Here is a 6,275-nt window from a genome sequence, read left to right on the forward strand (position 1 = left end):
CCCACGTCTGGGGTCATTTATTTTTTTTTTATTATAATTAAAATGCATATAGTTGGTGCTAAAAAAAAAAAAAATCATTTTTGCAATTGGGTTTGATTAAAAATGTTGCGCCGTTCAGCCTTTACAGGCTCGTCGTTTTCAGCACATTCAACTTTGATGTGGTCTGTGGCTGAGAAGAGCTCAGAAAAATAGAGAAAAGTTTGAAACTTTCCTAAGAGACTAGCAAAACGAGCTCGCTGACGGTTCCTCAGTTGACTCATTCTGCCTCCACCCACAGACGGTGCTTTTACACGATCTTTGTTTCCATCACATACAACTTTGATGTGGTCCGCGGTCATAAATCAGCTGACAGGGGGGTCAGAGAAAGGGAGAAAAGTTTAAAAACTCTCCTATCAGACAAGAGCTCGCTGATGGTTTCTCAGTTAACTCATTCAGCCGCCACTGATAGCACAACACAGATGCTGTATAAGGGCAAACAGTGTATTCATTGTGATAAAACCCAATTGCAAAAATGTTTTTTAGCCAAAAATACAGCCATTACGTAAGAAACAAATGCCTCTAATGATGGAGTAAGAGTGAGAAGACAGGTTTACTCTTCGGCTAAGTACGATCACAGCGATTCCAGGTTTATATCATTTTTTTATTTTTTATGTTTTGCTACTTTTGAAACTTAAAAAACTTTTACAAAAACAATAGTTTAGTTTTGCATCACTGTATTCTTAGCGCTATAACTTTTTCATTCTTTCTCCAACAAAGTCATATGAAGCTTTGTTTTGGGTCTTTTGACGCAAGAAAAAAATGGGGCTTTAATATGCAAGGGTGGAAGCCTGAGATGTTACTTGGGGGGTTGGGGGGACTCACTGAGCTGCCTAAGGTCCCAGTCACTTTCTGTCCAGGTCAGTGGTTAGTACTGGTGACAATGTTCCATCCTCCTCTTCCAATCTTTGTTGCTACATTCACTAGGATTATAATGGAGGATTGGTGCAGATGATCCATGATCAGACCCAGATATAGACCTTAGGACAGACACCGTAAAATCAAGCCTTAGACCCCTGCAAAAAATGTTCTGTATGCTGAAGTTTAGATGTCCCTTCACAGGAAGGAAGGGCCCAATGCCGACCCCTGATAACAGCCCATAGCATTACCTTCCTGTACAGAGGGCACAATGCAGTCAGGGGGTAACGTCCTCTTGGAATCGCCAAACCCAGACTCCTCCAGCAGAGAAGTGTGATCCGTCACTGCACAGAACACGTCTTCTCCAGAGTCCAGTGGTGGCGGCTTTACACCACTCCATCCGACGCTCTGCATTGTGCTTGGTGATGTACGGCTGCATGAAGCTCCCGACCAGAGGAGGTCAGTTATGGGGTCAGCAGAACTTTGGTGACTTTTCTCACTCAATTATAAACTTCTAATAAAAAAGCAACATCTTTTAGTATTAATCATTTCCTAATAATCGCCCCTTTCAATAAGTGACATGAAGAATTGTTGCAAATGACAGGACTTTCTTTGTTCCTCAGAACTTCCATTTTTTTTTTTTTTTTTGCACTGACAGTCTCAGTCATGTAAGGTAAAAGCAAGTAACATCTGGTGCAGTTCTGCTGATTGACGCGTAAATCAATCCCGACTGGCGCTTGTCCGTCACCTGATAATGTCATGCCCATAAATCAACACTTGGTGGCAGTGTTCTCTGTCCGTGTCGTTGTTTAGAGGCGACAGGCGCCCCTCCAATCAATCACCGCGGCGGAGCGGCCGTTATCCGCCACACAACAATTAGCGGCTGCCGTTTTACATTTATGTTCCCTGCGTACCGACACGATGACATCGAAAGAAAATCTGCGCCAAAGTGACATTTAAAAACCAAAGCAATAAGCCGCGGTATAAATGTAACAGCTTTGTAATACACTTTTATTGATTCTTTTTTGTTTAGGTTTTTTTTCACATTTTTGTTTTTTTTCTGACAAAGTTTTGGAATGTTCGCAAAGGAAAAAAAAAAAAAATAAATAAAAAATTTAGGTTCAGATGGAATTTTTGGGAGGAGGAAAAATCTGATGAGTTTCTCAGAAAAAATCCATTCCAAAAATCATTGCTTTTTTTTTATCGGTTTTGGAGACTTTTTTTTTTTTCTTGGAGAAGTTTTTAAACTTTTTTTTTTCCATGCAAGTGTTTTGCAATTTCTCCAAAAAGTAATTTTTTTTTTCTTGGTGACGTTTTCAAAACTTCAAAAATTATTTGAAGCAGATTTTAAAGAGACCAATGAAGGGTCTGACAACTTGCTGACAGTTTCCAGGATTTTTTTTAAATTGTATTTATTTATTTTTTTCTTTTAGATAAATTGCAAAAAGTGAATTGCTTCACTAATAAAAGCTGCTGCCATCTGCCATGATTCTATTCTGAATTTATTAATAAGTAATATTCTAGTCTCTGCGTCCGTGCAAAATGAGTGCAGTGCCTGTGTCTATGGCTGGTTTGACAGATTTAGCTTATAGAGTAGCAATATGATGATACAATGTAATCCGTAACCTTTTATGTTATGAAAATATCACTTGTCATTATTTATGTTTTATTTTTTTGTGGAAGGGTAAATAACCCTGCAGCTATTTACTGACATGCAATACTCCACAGTGACCAGCAGGTGTCGCTGCAGCCTTTGGATGGAAGATCAGGAAAGATCCAGGTTGTTCTATGGCTTGTTCTATGAGTGGTGAGTGGGGGAGGGGAGGCTGGGAAACAGAGTCTATGGCTCCTGGATGTGGACTCTCAGGCCTCAATTCTCAGCTAAATCAAAAGAATGGGCAAAATTCACTTTCCAAGATTCTCTCCACTCAGCTGTGACATATCTCAGTTTCCTGCCTCATAATACAGTCATTTGTTCACTTTCTATCCGTCAGTATATTCTGGGAATGGATGGGCATTGTTGTTTTCCAATTAAATTAGTCAGAGGAAGTCAAGAAAAAGTGTCTGTCCAAACTTATATTTATATACGTCCCCATAATCCTATTATTTACTGTATAAGTAATGAAATCAATACTGAATCTCAGCATAAGCTTCAATGTGGATCATCAGGGACAGAAACATAGATAATAGATAGATAATAGATGATAGATAATAGATCATACATAATAAATAGCTAATAGATAGATAATAGATAATAAATAGATAAATAATAGATAGATTATACATAATAGATACAGGTCCTTCTCAAAAAATTAGCATATAGTGTTAAATTTCATTATTTACCATAATGTAATGATTACAATTAAACTTTCATATATTATAGATTCATTATCCACCAACTGAAATTTGTCAGGTCTTTTATTGTTTTAATACTGATGATTTTGGCATACAACTCCTGATAACCCAAAAAACCTGTCTCAATAAATTAGCATATCAAGAAAAGGTTCTCTAAACGACCTATTACCCTAATCATCTGAATCAACTAATTAACTCTAAACACATGCAAAAGATACCTGAGGCTTTTATAAACTCCCTGCCTGGTTCATTACTCAAAACCCCCATCATGGGTAAGACTAGCGACCTGACAGATGTCAAGAAGGCCATCATTGACACCCTCAAGCAAGAGGGTAAGACCCAGAAAGAAATTTCTCAACAAATAGGCTGTTCCCAGAGTGCTGTATCAAGGCACCTCAATGGTAAGTCTGTTGGAAGGAAACAATGTGGCAGAAAACGCTGTACAACGAGAAGAGGAGACCGGACCCTGAGGAAGATTGTGGAGAAGGACCGATTCCAGACCTTGGGGAACCTGAGGAAGCAGTGGACTGAGTCTGGTGTGGAAACATCCAGAGCCACCGTGCACAGGCGTGTGCAGGAAATGGGCTACAGGTGCCGCATTCCCCAGGTAAAGCCACTTTTGAGCTACAGAGAAGCAGCACTGGACTGTTGCTAAGTGGTCCCAAGTACTTTTTTCTGATGAAAGCAAATTTTGCATGTCATTCGGAAATCAAGGTGCCAGAGTCTGGAGGAAGACTGGGGAGAAGGAAATGCCAAAATGCCTGAAGTCCAGTGTCAAGTACCCACAGTCAGTGATGGTGTGGGGTGCCATGTCAGCTGCTGGTGTTGGTCCACTGTGTTTCATCAAGGGCAGGGTCAATGCAGCTAGCTATCAGGAGATTTTGGAGCACTTCATGCTTCCATCGGCTGAAATGCTTTATGGAGATGAAGATTTCATTTTTCAGCACGACCTGGCACCTGCTCACAGTGCCAAAACCACTTGTAAATGGTTTACTGACCATGGTATTACTGTGCTCAATTGGCCTGCCAACTCTCCTGACCTGAACCCCATAGAGAATCTGTGGGATATTGTGAAGAGAAAGTTGAGAGACGCAAGACCCTACACTCTGGATGAGCTTAAGGCCGCTATTGAAGCATCCTGGGCCTCCATAACATCTCAGCAGTGTCACAGGCTGATTGCCTCCATGCCACGCCGCATTGAAGCAGTCATTTCTGCCAAAGGATTCCCGACCAAGTATTGAGTGCATAACTGAACATTATTATTTGTTGGTTTTTTTGTTTGTTATTAAAAAACACTTTTATTTGATTGGATGGGTGAAATATGCTAATTTATTGAGACAGGTTTTTTTGGTTATCAGGAGTTGTATGCCAAAATCATCAGTATTAAAACAATAAAAGACCTGACAAATTTCAGTTGGTGGATAATGAATCTATAATATATGAAAGTTTAATTGTAATCATTACATTATGGTAAATAATGAAATTTAACACTATATGCTAATTTTTTGAGAAGGACCTGTAGATAATAAATAGATAATAGATGGATACATGATAGATAGATAATAAATAGATAATAGATAGATGGTAGATAATAAATAGATAATAGAAAGATAGATAATAGATGATGGATAATAGATGATAAATGATAGATAGATAATAGATAGATAGATAGATAGATAGATAGATAGATAGATTATAGATAGATAGGGGTGGCACTCGCACCCGGGCCCTGGAGACTAGGGGGCCCTAAAAGTCCCTTTGATCTATAGAAAAAGACTATTGCTATTAAAGATTTAAAATATTTGGGGGCCCCGTTGACGCTTTTGCATCGGGGCCCATGAGTTTCAAGTTACGCCACTGTTGGTAGATAATAGACTGATAGATAATAGATAGATAATAGATAGAGATAGAGATAGATAATAGACTGATAGATGTTTTCCTTTCTTGCTGACATTAGTGACTATAATATAATGGCTGTTTCTCCCTGTACAGATCATCTCTTTTCTCCTTTTTGTCCTCCCCGGTGTCTCCATCTCTTTCATCCTCCGCTTCCTATTGATGCCGGTCGGGGGGTTGTAGGAGCAGGCAGGATCCTTTGTTTCATGTGCCCCTTCCTTCCTTCACTCCTTCCTTCTTTCCTTCTCTCCTTCCTTCTCTCCTTCCTCCTCTCCTTCCTTCTCTCCTTCCTCCATCCTTCCTTCTCTCCTTCCTCCTCGCCTTCCTCCATCCTCTCCTTCCTTCTCTCCTTCCTCCATCCTCCCTTCTCTCCTTCCTCCTCTCCTTCCTTCTCTCCTTCCTTCCTTCTCTCCTTCCTTATCTCCTCCCTTCTCTCCTTCCTTCTCTCCTTCCTTCTCTCCTTCCTCCTCTCCTTCCTTCCTTCTCTCCTTCCTTCTCTCCTTCCTCCATCCTCCCTTCTCTCCTTCCTCCTCTCCTTCCTTCTCTCCTTCCTCCTCTCATTCCTTCTCTCCTTCCTCCCTTCTCTCCTTCCTCCTCTCCTTCCTCCATCCTCCCTTCTCTCCTTCCTCCATCCTCCCTTCTCTCCTTCCTCCTCTCCTTCCTTCTCTCCTTCCTTCCTTCTCTCCTTCCTTATCTCCTCCCTTCTTTCCTTCCTTATCTCCTCCCTTCTCTCCTTCCTTCTCTCCTTCCTTCTCTCCTTCCTTCTCTCCTTCCTCCTCTCCTTCCTTCCTTCTCTCCTTCCTTCTCTCCTTCCTCCATCCTCCCTTCTCTCCTTCCTCCTCTCCTTCCTTCTCTCCTTCCTTCCTTCTCTCCTTCCTTATCTCCTCCCTTCTCTCCTTCCTTCTCTCCTTCCTTCTCTCCTTCCTCCTCTCATTCCTTCTCTCCTTCCTCCCTTCTCTCCTTCCTCCTCTCCTTCCTCCATCCTCCCTTCTTTCCTTCCTCCATCCTCCCTTCTCTCCTTCCTCCTCTCCTTCCTTCTCTCCTTCCTCCCTTCTCTCCTTCCTCCTCTCCTTCCTCCCTTCTCTCCTTCCTCCTCTCCTTCCTCCATCCTCCCTTCTCTCCTTCCTCCT

This window comes from Ranitomeya imitator, chromosome 9 (assembly GCF_032444005.1).
Source record: "Ranitomeya imitator isolate aRanImi1 chromosome 9, aRanImi1.pri, whole genome shotgun sequence".
NCBI classification, from domain to species: domain Eukaryota; kingdom Metazoa; phylum Chordata; class Amphibia; order Anura; family Dendrobatidae; genus Ranitomeya; species Ranitomeya imitator.